The 18,623-nt window shown below is 45.2% G+C and overlaps 1 protein-coding gene across 1 annotated transcript in view; it reads right to left on the reverse strand.

Annotated features, from left to right (window-relative positions):
- The window catches only part of LOC135504249 (calmodulin-binding transcription activator 1-like), a 672,226-nt gene that overhangs the window by 135,300 nt on the left and 518,303 nt on the right, over positions 1 to 18,623 (reverse strand). The gene's annotated exons all lie outside the window — the stretch shown is intronic.

Genomic DNA, 18,623 nt, shown 5'->3' on the forward strand with positions numbered 1-18,623 from the left:
TTAACAATAAATGTGTGGAGTGGTTGAAAAACAAGTTTTAATGACTCCAACCTAAGTGTATGTAAACTTCCGAATTCAACTGTAGGTGCCGATACGATATGTATTGCGATTCCCACGATTCTCAAGATTCTATATGTACTGCGATTTGATACTGTGATTTTATTCTGATTCGATGTACCAAATATATTGCTAGATTACAAAACATGAGCTGGCGCACATCCAGAATAATAGTTTGTGTGGAGTTGCAGACTAACGGCGAATAAACTATAAACTATCAAAATAAATAAAGTCGCACACTCTATGTATAATCTCCCAGCAATTTAATGGGTATTTACCAACGTTTCGGCATCACTGTGCCTTCCTCAGGGTAATGTCATGAATACTTGAACCAGGTTACGTAGACACACAGTGCAATTAGTGTAACCAATGACAATAGAGAGGGGTGTGTCATAATGATTAAGTTAATTAAAATGATTTAGTGAAACTGTTAAAAAAATATATATGGTATATTAAATATATTATGCTATTGTTATCATATAGATACATAATGGAATATTGTATATCATATTAGCATCAACATACATTATTGTTTCATTCAATTTCACATAATTTTTTATTTCATTTTGTGTTACATGTAATCTTTTGGTTCAACCTGAATATATAATGAACATCATCAACAGAGGGAACATATTAGGTGTATGCTAATAAGCTGTAGAAAGAATATATCAATTTATAAGACTTGTTCATAAAGGAAAATGTGTTCATAAGAAGGGCCAGAGATCAAAGTCAATATTCAGACCACAAGGGGTCAATGTTTTTAGACAGGATATCCAGTAACCCTCCTGTTGTTGTAGTAGGATCTCCATGTTACCTCCTCTCCTTGGTAGAGCAACATGCTCAATGCCTGTGTATTTGAGGGAGGAGATGGGATGGTTGGCTTCAACAAAGTGAGCTGCTACTGGATAGTCAATGTTCTTACACCTGATTGAGCTGCAGTGTTCAGCTATGCGTTGTTTTAATTGTCTTTTTTCATTTGTCCTACATAAGCTTTTCCACATGAACAGGTGATGAGATAGATTACTCCCTTGGTCTTGCATGAGATGATACCCCTAACAGGGATCTTTCCACCTGTATGTGGGTGTCTGAAGAAAGACGTTTTTATAGTACTATTACACTGTGCACACGAGCCACATTTGTAGTTTCCATTTGGGATAGGTGTCAAGAGTGTCTGAGTGGGCTCAGGGGGCATGTCAGATCTCACCAGTGGGGGTTCCTAGAAAAGGTGTACTTTTTTTTGGTATGATTGCAGAATGTGCTAGACCTTTTTCAGGGTTGCTTTAATTTTCTCAGAACCCTTGGTGTACTTAGTGCAAAAGACAGTTGGGTTGTTTTTCTACTTTGGTTGAGTGTTTAGTAATTCCTCTCTTGGTTTTTGGAATATTTTCATTATTGCAGCATCAATTTGGGAGTTTATACATGGAGTGTGTGACTTTTGTACACCTAATATGTGTCCCCTGCTTGATGATGCTCATTATACATTAAGGTTGAACGAAAAGATTACATGTAACAAACATGAAATGAAATACGAAATGATTATGTGAAATTGAATGAAACAATAATGTATGTTGATGCTAATATGATGTACATTATTCCACTATGTATCTATATGATAACAATAGCATAATATATTTAATGTGCCATATACTATTTTTTAACAGTTTCGCTAATTAATTTTAATTAACTTAATCATTATGACACACCCCTCACTATTGTCATTGGTTACACTAATTGCACAGTGTGTCTACGTAACCTGGTTCAAGTATTCATGACATTACCCTGAGGAAGGCACAGTGATGCCGAAACGTTGGCAAATACCCATTAAATTGCTGAGAGTGTGCGACCTTCTTTATTTTGATAGTTTAACAAATATATTGCTAACCATTAATTGGTATTTTATTAGAATCCCCATTAGCCTTTGCAAAAGCAGCAGCCACTCTTCCTGGGGTCCACACAAAACATGAAACATGACATAAGACAGAACATTGATGACAACAACAGCTTAAGAATAGAACTACAAACATATGTCCACTGCAGAGGGACAAAAGACAGCCATTAGAATGAGTTTTGATCAGTCAAATGTGCAGAAAACAAATTGGCTCCCGATTTAAAAAGAAGATAGAGAACAAGCTATGAAGAAAAAATACTGCCGTTGTAGTGCAGGTACAGCAAACTAGTACAAAAGTTATATTGTGATACTGTCAAAACAATACAATCAATAACTGTATGGTTTTCCCCCCCATCACTAACCCACACGCACACACACACATACAGTGATGGTCAGTGACGTTTAAGATGAGGGAGGACAATTATTTTTTTAATGAGCGTGGTCTTATATCTATTACAGCATATTGGGTGACTGTCATTCATATTTCATTCACCCAGTTCAGTGTAACATTGATAGGTTTAGGTTACTACATACTCTAATGTTCCCTATACCCATCATGAGGTTGCCACAACCTAGCCTATGAATGAAAGTTTATAACGTAGGTGCACAGGTAGAGAGACAAATTTGTAATCACACTCTTGCCTGCATCTAATGATATAGGGTGTAATCATTAGTCCAACAGCTGCAAACAAGAGTCTTTATTGGATCAATTCTGCTATGCCCATTTGGTTCCATTTGTTTTTGAACAGAATCAGCGGAATGAATACATCCCTGATCACACACAAATACAGTTCACTTTCATAGCAGCCACATACAAACAGCAAGATCACTTTGCTCGCTGTATAATTTCTACTCGCATCTTCACCTTTTCCCTTTGCTTGTGGGCTTCAGTGCAGAACACAACAGCTGCCTGTGACCAGGCAAAAAAACCTTTCCAAGACAAACCTTCATATCATAACCCCTAACCGCTATACACAGCCTACATCATTTTCACCATATTAGCTAACATCATAGTCAACATAGCTACTAGAACTAAGGCGTTAGTAAATCCGCTACAATCATGCAGTACAGTGTTCAGTCAGCAAGCAGTTTAGCAGTTACACCGGCATGCCCCGGTGGCAATACAGTTATAAAAACCAAAAGCTTAACTTGACTTGGAAAAGTTCCAGTGTTGTATAGTCATAGCCAGCTAGCTAACATAGCATCTCTCTCTGTTTGAGCCAGGTGTTTGAGTGGGCTAAACTAGCTTGCTGCATTCGCTAGCTAAGTGAAAGTAAAAGGAATACAACAATATATCTCTGTCTCTCTTTCTCTTGCTTCTTCATTTTTGAAGAAATTAGTTTGTTCAAAACTGTTCAACTATTGCATTTCTCTTTGAGTCAACTACTCACTACATTTTATGCACTGTAGTGCTAGCTAGGTGTAGCTCAAGATACACAATTTTTATCATACGCTGCTACTCAGTTCTTTTTTACTCTTCTTCTTATTATGTATCTTGATGCCTATTCACTTTACAGTGCCTGTACATATCTACCTCATATACCTCGTACTTCAGCACATTGATCTGGTACTGGTACTCCCTGTACAATGGCTTGCAAAAGTATTCACCCCCTTGGCATTTTTCGTATTTTGCTGCCTTACAACCTGGAATTAAAATAGTATTTTTGGGGGTTTGCATCATTTGATTTACACAACATGCCTACCACTTGAAGATGCAAAATATTTTTATTGTGAAACAAACAAGAAATACGTTTAAAAAAATGAAAACTTGACCCCCCCCAAAGTAAATACTTTGTCAAGACCCTTTTTTGCAACAATTACAGCTGCAAGTCTCTTGGTATGTCTCTATAAGCTTGGCACATCTAGTCACTGGAATGTTTGCCCATTCTTCAAGGCAAATTTGCTCCAGCTCCTTCAAGTTGGATGGGTGCCGCTGGTGTACAGCAATCTTTAAGTCATACTCGGCCATTCCAAGACATGTTTCCCCTTAAACCATTCAAGTGTTGCTTTAGCAGTGTGCTTAGGGCAGGTTTGTTATGGTGCCATATTCTTTCCATTAATAAATAATGGATTTAATGGTGCTCCGTGGGCTGTACTTGATCTGTACTTCTCCACAACTTTGTCACTGACCAGTTTGGAGAGCTCCTTGATCTTCATGGAGCCGCTTGCTTGGTGGTGCCCCTTGCTTAATGGTGTTGCAGACTCTAGGGCCTTTCAAAACAGGTGTAAATATACATAGATCTTGTGACACTTAGATTGCACACAAGTGGACTTTACTTAACTAATTATGTGACTTGTGAAGGTAATTGGTTGCACCAGATCTTATTTAGGGGCTTCATAGCAAAGGGGGTGAATACATATGCACACACCACATTTTTTTTGTGTTTTTTTTTGTGACAAGTTATTTTCTTTGTTTTACTTCACCAATTTGGACTATTTTGTTTATGTCCATTTCATGAAATCCAAATAAAATTCCATTTAAATTACAGGTTGTAATACAACAAAATAGGAAAAACGCCAAGGGGGATGAATACTTTTGTAAGGCACTGTATATAGCGACACATTGATCTGGTACTGGTACTCCCTGTATGATCTGGTACTGGTACTCCCTGTATGATCTGGTACTGGTACTCCTTGTATGATCTGGTACTGGTGCTCCCTGTATGATCTGGTACTGGTACTCCCTGTATAATCTGGTACTGGTACTCCCTGTATAGTCTGGTACTGGTGCTCCCAAGGATTGGAAAGCTGCCGCAGTCATCCCCCTCTTCAAAGGGGGAGACACCCTGGACCCAAACTGTTACAGACCTATATCCATTCTGCCTTGCCTATCTAAGGTCTTCGAAAGCCAAGTCAACAAACAGGTCACTGACCATCTCGAATCCCACCGTACCTTCTCCGCTATGCAATCTGGTTTCCGAGCCGGTCACGGATGCACCTCAGCCACACTCAAGGTACTAAACAACATCATAACCGCCATCGATAAAAGACAGTACTGTGCAGCCGTCTTCATCGACCTTGCCAAGGCTTTCGACTCTGTCAATCACCATATTCTTATCGGCAGACTCAGTAGCCTCGGTTTTTCGGATGACTGCCTTGCCTGGTTCACCAATTACTTTGCAGACAGAGTTCAGTGTGTCAAATCGGAGGGCATGCTGTCCGGTCCTCTGGCAGTCTCTATGGGGGTGCCACAGGGTACAATTCTCGGGCCGACTCTTTTCTCTGTATATATCAATGATGTTGCTCTTGCTGCGGGCGATTCCTTGATCCACCTCTACGCAGACGACACCATTCTATATACTTTCGGCCCGTCATTGGACACTGTGCTATCTAACCTCCAAACGAGCTTCAATGCCATACAACACTCCTTCCGTGGCCTCCAACTGCTCTTAAACGCTAGTAAAACCAAATGCATGCTTTTCAACCGATCGCTGCCTGCACCCGCTTGCCCGACTAGCATCACCACACTGGATGGTTCCGACCTTGAATATGTGGACACCTATAATTACCTAGGTGTCTGGCTAGACTGCAAACTCTCCTTCCAGACCCATATCAAACATCTCCAATCGAAAATCAAATCAAGAGTCGGCTTTCTATTCCGTAACAAAGCCTCCTTCACTCACGCTGCCAAGCTTACCCTAGTAAAACTGACTATCCTACCGGATGACTGCCATGCCAGGTAAAGCTCCGCCTTATCTCAGTTCACTGGTCACGATGGCAACACCCATCCGTAGCACGCGCTCCAGCAGGTGTATCTCACTGATCATCCCTAAAGCCAACACCTCATTCGGCCGCCTTTCGTTCCAGTACTCTGCTGCCTGTGACTGGAACGAATTGCAAAAATTGCTGAAGTTGGAGACCTTTATCTCCCTCACCAACTTCAAACATCAGCTATCTGAGCAGCTAACCGATCGCTGCAGCTGTACATAATCTATTGGTAAATAGCCCACCCATTTTCACCTACCTCATCCCCACAGTTTTTATTTATTTACTTTTCTGCTCTTTTGCACACCAATATCTCTACCTGTACATGATCATTTATCAATCCAGTGTTAATCTGCAATATTGTAATTATTCGCCTACCTCCTCATGCCTTTTGCACACATTGTATATAGACTCCCCTTTTTTTTCTACTGTGTTATTGACTTGTTAATTGTTTACTCCATGTGTAACTCTGTGTTGTCTGTTCACACTGCTATGCTTTATCTTGGCCAGGTCGCAGTTGTAAATGATAACTTGTTCTCAACTAGCCTACCTGGTTAAATAAAAAAATAATCTGGTACTGGTGCTCCCTGTATGATCTGGTACTGGTACTCCCTGTATGATCTGGTACTGGTGCTCCCTGTATGATCTGGTACTGGTACTCCCTGTATAATCTGGTACTGGTACTCCCTGTATGATCTGGTACTGGTACTCCCTGTATGATCTGGTACTGGTGCTCCCTGTTGCATGGCAGGTAGCCTAGTGGTTAGAGCGTTGAGCCAATGACCGAAAGGTTGCTGGATTGAATCCCTGAGCTGACAAGGTAAAACATTGTTCGTTCTGCCCCTGAACAAGGCAGTTAACCCACTGTTCCTAGGCCATCATTCTCAACTGACTTGTCTGGTTAAATATATCTCCGTTCTTGTGTATTTTATTCCTCTTGTGTTACAATTTTTTTTACTCAGCATCGTTGGGAACTGCTCGTAAGCAAGCATTTCATATTAAAGTCTATACTTGTTGTATTTCATGCATGTGACAAATCAAATTTGATTTACATAATATAGGGAATATGGTGCCATGTGGGAAACATCTTGACACACCGAGCTCTCCAGCAAGTCCAGACCAGAGCAGAGCAGGCCTAAATAAAGCACTCAGACATGACAGACAGCAAGGCCCACAGCCGTCACCAGGTCTGACAGCCCATCCCAGTCCCCGCCTCTAGCCCAGACAACGCACCACTCAGACCCATCCATCATGATGGACGAGAGACGCAAGACGAGGACCGACAAGGAGAGGAGCGAGGCTGGCAAAGAGAGAGCGAGAGAGAGATAGAGAGAGAGAGAGCTGAGAAAGAGGGAGAGATAGATGCAGAGAGAGGGAAGGAGAGAGGCAGAGAGAGGGAAGGAGAGAGGCAGAGAGAAGAAGGTAAGGAGAGAGAAAGGACAGTGAGGAAAAGGGAAAAATCTCTCATTAGATCATAATGTGTGAAAACATCTCTTAATCAGACTGTGGCACCTTATTTATGCTGCCAATTTGCTGTTTCCCACAGTGTGACGACAGCAACATCTTACTGCCATGCGTCTGCCTATATGTCTGTCTGACATTTTGTCAGTGCTGGGCTGGGCACATTCCCTGTTTTTACCTTTCTTTGTCCCCTTACTGCACTGATTAGCACTGCTCTCCTCCTTCACTCTGTTATTATTTCTTTATGTTCCCTCTTTCACCTTTGCTCTCCTTCCTTATTCCTGGTTCTTACTTTACTCTCCTCCTCCCTCTCTCCGTTTGCTCCTCCCTCCGCTTCTCCTCCTCCCTCTCTCCATTTGCTCCCCCCTCCCCTCCTCCTCCTCCCTCTCTCCGTTTGCTCACCCCTGACCTCCTTCTCCTCCCTCTCTCCGTTTACTCCCCCCTCCCCTCCTCCTCCTCCCTCTCTCCGTTTGCTCCTCCCTCCGCTTCTCCTCCTCCCTCTCTCCATTTGCTCCCCCTCCCCTCCTCCTCCTCCTCCCTCTCTCCGTTTGCTCACCCCTGACCTCCTTCTCCTCCCTCTCTCCGTTTACTCCCCCCTCCCCTCCTCCTCCTCCCTCTCTCCGTTTGCTCCCCCATCCCCTCCTCCCCCTCCCTCTTTACTTTTGCTCCCCCCTCCCCTCCTCCTCCTCCCTCTCTCCGTTTGCTCCCCCCTCCCCCCTCCTCCCCTCTCTCTCCATTTGCTCCCCCTCCCCTCCTCCTCCTCCCTCTCTCTGTTTGCTCCCCCTTCCCCCTCCTCCTCCTCCCTCTCTCCGTTTGCTCCCCCTCCCCCCTCCTCCTCCTCCCTCTCTCCGTTTGCTCCCCCTTCTCCTCCTCCTCCTCCCTCTTTTCTTTTGCTCCCCCCCCCTCCTCCTCCTCCCTCTCTCCGTTTGCTCCCCCGTCCCCTCCTCCTCCTCCCACTTTTCGTTTGCTCCCCCTCCCCTCCTCCTCCTCCCTCTCTCCGTTTGCTCCCCCTCCCCTCCTCCTCCTCCCTCTCTCCGTTTGCCCCCCTCCCCCCTCCTCCTCCTCCCTCTCTCCGTTTGCTCCCCCTCTCCTCCTCCTCCCTCTTTTCGCTTGCTCCCCCCTCCCCTCCTCCTCCTCCCTCTTTTCGCTTGCTCCGCTCCCCCCTCCACTCCTCCTCCCTCTTTTTGTTTGCTCCCCATCCCCTCTTCCTCCTCCCTCTTTTCGCTTGCTCCCACTTCCCCTCCACCTCCTCCTCCCTCTCTCTGTTTGCTCTCCCCTCCACTCCTCTTCCTCCCTCTCTGTTTGCTCCCCCATCCCCTCTTCCTCCTCCCTCTCTCCGTTTGCCCCCCCTCCCCTTCTCCTCCTCCCTCTCTCCGTTTGATCCCCCCACCCCTCCTCCTACTACCTCTCTAAGTTTGCTCCCCCCTCCCCTCCTCCTCCTCCCTCTCTCCGTTTGCTCCCCCCTCCCCTCCTCCTCCACCCTCTTTTCGTTTGCTCCCCCCTCCCCTCCTCCTCCTCCCTCTTTTCGTTTGCTCCCCCTCCCCTCCTCCTCCTCCCTCTTTTCGTTTGACTCCCGCTCCCCCTCCCCCTCCTCCCCCCCTCTCTCCATTTTCTCCCCCTCCCCTCCTCCTCCTCCCTCTTTTCACTTGCTCCCCCTCCCCCCTCCTCCTCCCTCTCTCCGTTTGCTCCCCCTCCCCTCCTCCTCCTCCCTCTTTTCACTTGCTCCCCCTCCCCCCCCCCTCCTCCCCCTCTCTCCATTTTCTCCCCCTCCCATCCTCCTCCTCCCTCTTTTCACTTGCTCCCCCTCCCCCCTCCTCCTCCCTCTCTCCGTTTGCTCCCCCTCCCCTTCTCCTCCTCCCTCTCTCCGTTTGATCCCCCCACCCGTCCTCCTACTACCTCTCTAAGTTTGCTCCCCCTCCCCTCCTCCTCCTCCCTCTCTCCGTTTGCTCCCCCTCCCCTCCTCCTCCACCCTCTTTTCGTTTGCTCCCCCTCCCCCCTCCTCCTCCTCCCTCTTTTCGTTTGCTCCCCCTCCCCTCCTCCTCCTCCCTCTTTTCGTTTGACTCCCGCTCCCCCTCCACTCCTCCTCCCCCTCTCTCCATTTTCTCCCCCTCCCCCTCCTCCTCCTCCCTCTTTTCACTTGCTCCCCCTCCCCCCTCCTCCTCCCTCTCTCCGTTTGCTCCCCCTCCCCTCCTCCTCCTCCCTCTCTCCGTTTGCTCCCCCTCCACTCCTCCTCCTCCCTCTCTCCATTTGCTCCCCCCTCCCCTCCTCCTCCTCCCTCTTTTCACTTTCTCCCCCCTCCCCCTCCTCCTCCCCCTCTCCGTTTGCTCCCCCTCCCCCCTCCTCCTCCCTCTCTCCATTTTCTCCCCCCCCTCCACTCCTCCTCCTCCCTCTCTCAGTTTGCTCCCCCCTCCCCTCCTCCTCCTCCCTGTCTCAACCTTCTCTTGTATAGGCTGCTCTGCTATTGATTCATGTTAGTCTTCTTGTTTGTCTTCTTCCATTTCCCAGGCCAATATGAGCTCTCAGATATCTCCAGTGTGTGTGTGATACAGGCTGTATACGGTACGGTAGCAGCTGTCCCGTCTGTCCTGTATTGAGTGACCCGCTGCCTCCTGCTTCTACACAGTTGTTAACACGGCCATCCACTACCTCAAACTACTCCACTCTCACGCTTCTTTCCTGGCGCCAGGTATCAGCTAGCAGCAGGGCCGGATGCAGGGGTGTGTGTGTGTGTGTGTGTGTGTGTGTGTGTGTGTGTGTCTGTATGTGTGTGTGTGCGTGCGTGCGTGCGTGCGTGTGTGTGCGTGTGTGTGTGTTCATCACAATGTGTGTGTTTGTGTGTGTGTTTATCACAGTGTGTGTGCTTGTGTGTGTGTTTATCACTGTGTGTGTGTGTGTGTGTGTGTGTGTGTTTGCGTGCGTGCGTGTGTGTGTGTTTATCACAGTGTGTGTGTTTGTGTGTGTGTGTTTATCACAGTGAGTGTGTTTGTGTGTGTGTGTGTTTATCACAGTGTGTGTGTTTGTGTGTGTGTGTGTTCATCACAGTGTGTGTATGCACGCCTGGGGCAGGTGATTCAGCCTGGGGCTCCACAGCACAAATAGAGCAACATGCAGGCAGCAGCCAATAAGACTCTAATATCAAGCCTTCGACTGTCTGAACACACACTCCAATCCATATTCAACAGATATTCATGGAGCATGCAGGATTCAGCCAGGCCCTTCCCATAGACAGCATCCACGATGACTATTGAGCCGATAATCCGATTATTTTCACCAATACTGTGATGCTGTGCTGTTTCACCTGCACTCTTTCTGTGTTACTGCCAGGCTCTACTCTGGGCTCTGCTCTGAACTCTGTTCTATCTATCGCTTGGCCAGAATCTAATTAGCTGAAGTGTCTGTGTGTGTGGCTGAGTGCCCAGATTGCCCACTATATACATGTTTGGGTTGTAGAGGAGAGGAACACACAGCTACAGTCCATACTCCTTTCAACACCAACAAACAATCCTATAATGATATTTTGCATTACACTACCAACACACTTGAAGAATTAAGCTGCAATTGATAAGGAATTATAGATAATGCCTCTCATTTCTCTCCACATTCCCCTCTAATAGATGGAGCAAGCCATGCTGCTAGCCCTAACCCAGTCACAACTGAATGGAGGATGAATTAATTAACCAGGCTGTTAACCCAGTCACAACTGAATGGAGGATGAATTAATTAACCAGGCTGCTAACCCAGTCACAACTGAATGGAGGATAAATGAATTAGCCAGGCTGTTAACCCAGTCACAACTGAATGGAGGATGAATGAATTAGCCAGGCTGTTAACCCAGTCACAACTGAATGGAGGATGAATGAATTAGCCAGGCTGCTAGCCCTAACCCAGTCACAACTGAATGGAGGATCACTGAATTAGCCAGGCTGCTAGCCCTAACCCAGTCACAACTGAATGGAGGATCACTGAATTAGCCAGGCTGCTAGCCCTAACCCAGTCGCAACTGAATGGAGGATCACTGAATTAGCCAGGCTGCTAGCCCTAACCCAGTCACAACTGAATGGAGGATCACTGAATTAGCCAGGCTGCTAGCCCTAACCCAGTCGCAACTGAATGGAGGATCACTGAATTAGCCAGGCTGCTAGCCCTAACCCAGTCGCAACTGAATGGAGGATCACTGAATTAGCCAGGCTGCTAGCCCTAACCCAGTCGCAACTGAATGGAGGATCACTGAATTAGCCAGGCTGCTAGCCCTAACCCAGTCGCAACTGAATGGAGGATCACTGAATTAGCCAGGCTGCTAGCCCTAACCCAGTCGCAACTGAATGGAGGATCACTGAATTAGCCAGGCTGCTAGCCCTAACCCAGTCGCAACTGAATGGAGGATCACTGAATTAGCCAGGCTGCTAGCCCTAACCCAGTCGCAACTGAATGGAGGATCACTGAATTAGCCAGGCTGCTAGCCCTAACCCAGTCGCAACTGAATGGATGATCACTGAATTAGCCAGGCTGCTAGCCCTAACCCAGTCACAACTGAATGGAGGATCACTGAATTAGCCAGGCTGCTAGCCCTAACCCAGTCACAACTGAATGGAGGATCACTGAATTAGCCAGGCTGCTAGCCCTAACCCAGTCACAACTGAATGGAGGATCACTGAATTAGCCAGGCTGCTAGCCCTAACCCAGTCACAACTGAATGGAGGATCACTGAATTAGCCAGGCTGCTAGCCCTAACCCAGTCACAACTGAATGGAGGATCACTGAATTAGCCAGGCTGCTAGCCCTAACCTAGTCACAACTGAATGGAGGATCACTGAATTAGCCAGGCTGCTAGCCCTAACCCAGTCACAACTGAATGGAGGATCACTGAATTAGCCAGGCTGCTAGCCCTAACCCAGTCACAACTGAATGGAGGATCACTGAATTAGCCAGGCTGCTAGCCTAGGATAGGATAGAAGAAAGAAAAACACACCCAAAATCTCAATAAAATCAAAACAAATGATGCTCTAGAAAACAGTGAGTGTTATGGAAAGTGTTTCTAAAAATACATTAGCACATTGTAAATAAACAAAAACAGTTTATAAACAGGCCCTGAAGAGGGGAATTAATTAGCCATGCTGGCCCCATACACACCAATACATGAAGAGGAGAACAATAAAAGATAGAGCAGGAGGCAGGGCTGAGGCAGGGCTGAGGAGATATTTAGGAAGATGAACACCACCACGGCTGCCTCCCTCCTAGCACCTCAAGAAGAAAGGAGAGGGAGAGAGAGAGAGAGAGAGAGAGAGAGAGAGAGAGAGAGAGAGAGTGGGGGAGAGGGAGTGGGAGAGGGAGAGGGAGAGAGAGAGAGAGAGAGTGGGGGAGAGGGAGAGGGAGAGAGAGAGAGAGAGAGAGAGAGAGAGAGAGAGAGAGAGAGAGAGAGAGAGAGAGAGAGAGAGAGAGAGAGAGAGAGAGAATAATAAAAATAACTGGTAGGTTTTTATTCTGATAAGTTCACACATTTGGAACAGGGAGTATGGAAGGAGATGAAGATGACGAGAGTTATAGGGAAAGGTATGTAGGACAGAGAAAGAGGAGAAAGGGAGCAGTAGAGAGAGAGGGGAGGGGGGCGGGGGGTTATAGCCCTGCTCGTACATGGGACAGGACTGGGAAAGGGCGGAGGAGGAGGGTGCGGGCGAGCCTGTGCACGTTTGTCTCCCTGACTGAAGACACAGTGTCTGTTGATGCTAATGCCAGGCGGACGGGCTCAGGGCCAAAGGCATTAAGTGGAATCGAATTCCACCAAACTAGCTTTAATCAGCAGGATTTTAAGGTTACAATGACTCTCCCTTTCCTCCAGCCACTAGCCAAGGTTAAAGCAGACACATACAGTGGATGTGTGGGGATGTGTGGGGTTGTGTGGGCTGGGCCACGGCTAATGGGATGAAAGGGTGGCATGGGGCAGACGGCACACACACGCCACCAAACAGGACACACACACATTTGATGACACACCCACACGCATAGACGCACAACTGCATACAAACAGGCAGACACCACAAACACACACACGTGCTGACACACACACACACTCACGCAGGAAAATGAACCATGTCACAGTACAGACCGGCCACATGTAAAATTCCTCATCAGAGCTGCGATAGGGATGGGTACATCCCAGAGGGAGTGAGACAGAGAGAGAGAGAGAGAGAGAGAGAGAGAGAGAGAGAGAGAGAGAGAGCGACAGAGTGAGAGAGAGACAGAGAAAGAGAGAGACAGAGAAAGAGAGAGAGACAGACACAGACACACAGAGAGAGAGAGAGAGAGAGTCTGTTTTGTTTTGAAACTTCTGTATGTGTAATGTTTACTGTTAATTTTTAAAAATTGTTTTTCACTTTATATATTTACTTTATATATTATCTACCTCACTTGCTTTGGCAATGTTAACACGTTTCCCATGCCAATAAAGCCCTTGAATTGAATTGAATTGAATTGAATTGAGAGAGAGAGAGAGAGAGAGAGAGAGAGAGAGAGAAAGAGAGAGAGAAAGAGAGAGAGAGAGAGAGAGAGAGAGAGAGATAGACAGAGAGAAAGAGTGAGCCAGAGAGAAAGAGTGAGACAGAGAGAGAGAGAGACACAGAGACAGACACAGAGAGAGAGAGAGAGAGAGAGAGAGAGAGAGAGAGAGAGAGAGAGAGAGAGACCAATAACGACCGTGGAATATGCGTCAACAGTAACCTTGGGAAAATCCTCTGCATTATCATTAACAGCAGACTCGTACATTTCCTCAATGAAAACAATGTACTGAGCAAATGTCAAATTGGCGAACAACAGACCATGTATTCACCCTGCACACCCTAATTGACAACCAAACAAACCAAAACAATGGCAAAGTCTTCTCATGCTTTGTTGATTTCAAAAAAGCCTTTGACTCAATTTGGCATTAGGGTCTGCTATACAAATTGATGGAAAGTGGTGTTGGGGGTAAAACATACGACATTATAAAATCCATGTACACAAACAACAAGTGTGCGGTTAAAATTGGCAAAAAAATACATATTTCTTCACACAGGGTCGTGGGGTGAGACAGGGATGCAGCTTAAGCCCCACCCTCTTCAACATATACATCAACGAATTGGCGCGGGCACTAGAAAAGTCTGCAGCACCCGGCCTCACCCTACTAGAATCCGAAGTCAAATGTTTGCTGTTTGCTGATGATCTGGTGCTTCTGTCACCAACCAAGGAGGGCCTACAGCAGCACCTAGATCTTCTGCACAGATTCTGTCAGATCTGGGCCCTGACAGTAAATCTCAGTAAGACCAAAATAATGGTGTTCCAAAAAAGGTCCAGTCACCAGGACCACAAATACAAATTCCATCTAGACACTGTTGCCCGAGAGCACACAAAAAACGATACATACCTTGGCCTAAACATCAGCGCCACAGGTAACTTCCACAAAGCTGTGAACAATCTGAGAGACAAGGCAAGAAGGGCATTCTATGCCATCAAAAGGAACATAAATTTCAACATACCAATTAGGATTTGGCAAAAAATACTTGAATCAGTCATAGAGCCCATTGCCCTTTATGGTTGTGAGGTCTGAGGTCCGCTCACCAACCAAGACTTCACAAAATGGGACAAACACCAAATTGAGACTCTGCACGTAGAATTCTGAAAAATATCCTCCGTGTACAATGTAGAACACCAAATAATGCATGCAGAGCAGAATTAGGCGATACCCACTAATGATCAAAATCCAGAAAAGAGGCGTTAAATTCTATAACCACATAAAAGGAAGCGATTCCCAAACCTTCCATAACAAAGCCATCACCTACAGAGAGATGAACCTGGAGAAGAGTCCCTAAGCAAGCTGGTCCTGGGGCTCTGTTCACAAACACAAACACACCCTACAGAGCCCCAGGACAGCAGCACAATTAGACCAAACCAAATCATGAGAAAACAAAAATATAATTACTTGACACATTGGAAAGAATGAACAAAAAAATGTGTTATGTGTTAAAATGTTCTATGTGCTCACTGCCCACAAAATGAGTTGAAACTGAGCTGTACTTCCTAACCTCCTGCCCAATGTATGACCATTTTAGAGAGACATATTTCCCTCAGATTACACAGATCCACAAAGAATTTGAAAACAAATCCAATTTTGATAAACTACCATATCTACTGGGTGAAATTTCACAGTGTGCCATCGCAGCAGCAAGATTTGTGACCTATAACCCATATTATGCTTATTTATTTTATCTTGTGTCCTTTAACCATTTGTACATTGTTAAAACACTGTATATATATAATATGACATTTGTAATGTCTTTATTGTTTTGAAACTTCTGTATGTGTAATGTTTACTGTTAATTTTGATTGTTTATTTCACTTTTGTATATTATCTACCTCACTTGCTTTGGCAATGTTAACACATGTTTCCCATGCCAATAAAGCCCCTTGAATTGAATTAAATTGAATTGAGAGAGAGAGATACAGAGAGAGAGATACAGAGAGAGAGAGACAGACACAGAGAGAGAGAGAGAGAGACAGACACAGACAGACACACAGAGAGAGAGAGAAAGAGTGAGACAGAGAGAGAGAGAGACACAGAGACAGACACAGAGAGAGAGAGAGAGAGAGAGAGAGAGAGAGAGAGAGAGAGAGAGAGAGAGAGAGAGAGAGACCAATAACGACCGTGGAATATGCGTCAACAGTAACCTTGGGAAAATCCTCTGCATTATCATTAACAGCAGACTCGTACATTTCCTCAATGAAAACAATGTACTGAGCAAATGTCAAATTGGCGAACAACAGACCATGTATTCACCCTGCACACCCTAATTGACAACCAAACAAACCAAAACAATGGCAAAGTCTTCTCATGCTTTGTTGATTTCAAAAAAGCCTTTGACTCAATTTGGCATTAGGGTCTGCTATACAAATTGATGGAAAGTGGTGTTGGGGGTAAAACATACGACATTATAAAATCCATGTACACAAACAACAAGTGTGCGGTTAAAATTGGCAAAAAAATACATATTTCTTCACACAGGGTCGTGGGGTGAGACAGGGATGCAGCTTAAGCCCCACCCTCTTCAACATATACATCAACGAATTGGCGCGGGCACTAGAAAAGTCTGCAGCACCCGGCCTCACCCTACTAGAATCCGAAGTCAAATGTTTGCTGTTTGCTGATGATCTGGTGCTTCTGTCACCAACCAAGGAGGGCCTACAGCAGCACCTAGATCTTCTGCACAGATTCTGTCAGATCTGGGCCCTGACAGTAAATCTCAGTAAGACCAAAATAATGGTGTTCCAAAAAAGGTCCAGTCACCAGGACCACAAATACAAATTCCATCTAGACACTGTTGCCCGAGAGCACACAAAAAACGATACATACCTTGGCCTAAACATCAGCGCCACAGGTAACTTCCACAAAGCTGTGAACAATCTGAGAGACAAGGCAAGAAGGGCATTCTATGCCATCAAAAGGAACATAAATTTCAACATACCAATTAGGATTTGGCAAAAAATACTTGAATCAGTCATAGAGCCCATTGCCCTTTATGGTTGTGAGGTCTGAGGTCCGCTCACCAACCAAGACTTCACAAAATGGGACAAACACCAAATTGAGACTCTGCACGTAGAATTCTGAAAAATATCCTCCGTGTACAATGTAGAACACCAAATAATGCATGCAGAGCAGAATTAGGCGATACCCACTAATGATCAAAATCCAGAAAAGAGGCGTTAAATTCTATAACCACATAAAAGGAAGCGATTCCCAAACCTTCCATAACAAAGCCATCACCTACAGAGAGATGAACCTGGAGAAGAGTCCCCTAAGCAAGCTGGTCCTGGGGCTCTGTTCACAAACACAAACACACCCTACAGAGCCCCAGGACAGCAGCACAATTAGACCAAACCAAATCATGAGAAAACAAAAATATAATTACTTGACACATTGGAAAGAATGAACAAAAAAATGTGTTATGTGTTAAAATGTTCTATGTGCTCACTGCCCACAAAATGAGTTGAAACTGAGCTGTACTTCCTAACCTCCTGCCCAATGTATGACCATTTTAGAGAGACATATTTCCCTCAGATTACACAGATCCACAAAGAATTTGAAAACAAATCCAATTTTGATAAACTACCATATCTACTGGGTGAAATTTCACAGTGTGCCATCGCAGCAGCAAGATTTGTGACCTATAACCCATATTATGCTTATTTATTTTATCTTGTGTCCTTTAACCATTTGTACATTGTTAAAACACTGTATATATATAATATGACATTTGTAATGTCTTTATTGTTTTGAAACTTCTGTATGTGTAATGTTTACTGTTAATTTTGATTGTTTATTTCACTTTTGTATATTATCTACCTCACTTGCTTTGGCAATGTTAACACATGTTTCCCATGCCAATAAAGCCCCTTGAATTGAATTAAATTGAATTGAGAGAGAGAGATACAGAGAGAGAGATACAGAGAGAGAGAGACAGACACAGAGAGAGAGAGAGAGAGACAGACACAGACAGACACACAGAGAGAGAGAAAGAGTGAGACAGAGAGAGAGAGAGACACAGAGACAGACACAGAGAGAGAGAGAGAGAGAGAGAGAGAGAGAGAGAGAGAGAGAGAGAGAGAGAGAGACCAATAACGACCGTGGAATATGCGTCAACAGTAACCTTGGGAAAATCCTCTGCATTATCATTAACAGCAGACTCGTACATTTCCTCAATGAAAACAATGTACTGAGCAAATGTCAAATTGGCGAACAACAGACCATGTATTCACCCTGCACACCCTAATTGACAACCAAACAAACCAAAACAATGGCAAAGTCTTCTCATGCTTTGTTGATTTCAAAAAAGCCTTTGACTCAATTTGGCATTAGGGTCTGCTATACAAATTGATGGAAAGTGGTGTTGGGGGTAAAACATACGACATTATAAAATCCATGTACACAAACAACAAGTGTGCGGTTAAAATTGGCAAAAAAATACATATTTCTTCACACAGGGTCGTGGGGTGAGACAGGGATGCAGCTTAAGCCCCACCCTCTTCAACATATACATCAACGAATTGGCGCGGGCACTAGAAAAGTCTGCAGCACCCGGCCTCACCCTACTAGAATCCGAAGTCAAATGTTTGCTGTTTGCTGATGATCTGGTGCTTCTGTCACCAACCAAGGAGGGCCTACAGCAGCACCTAGATCTTCTGCACAGATTCTGTCAGATCTGGGCCCTGACAGTAAATCTCAGTAAGACCAAAATAATGGTGTTCCAAAAAAGGTCCAGTCACCAGGACCACAAATACAAATTCCATCTAGACACTGTTGCCCGAGAGCACACAAAAAACGATACATACCTTGGCCTAAACATCAGCGCCACAGGTAACTTCCACAAAGCTGTGAACAATCTGAGAGACAAGGCAAGAAGGGCATTCTATGCCATCAAAAGGAACATAAATTTCAACATACCAATTAGGATTTGGCAAAAAATACTTGAATCAGTCATAGAGCCCA

Source organism: Oncorhynchus masou, chromosome 18 (genome assembly GCF_036934945.1).
Source record: "Oncorhynchus masou masou isolate Uvic2021 chromosome 18, UVic_Omas_1.1, whole genome shotgun sequence".
Lineage (NCBI taxonomy): Eukaryota > Metazoa > Chordata > Actinopteri > Salmoniformes > Salmonidae > Oncorhynchus > Oncorhynchus masou.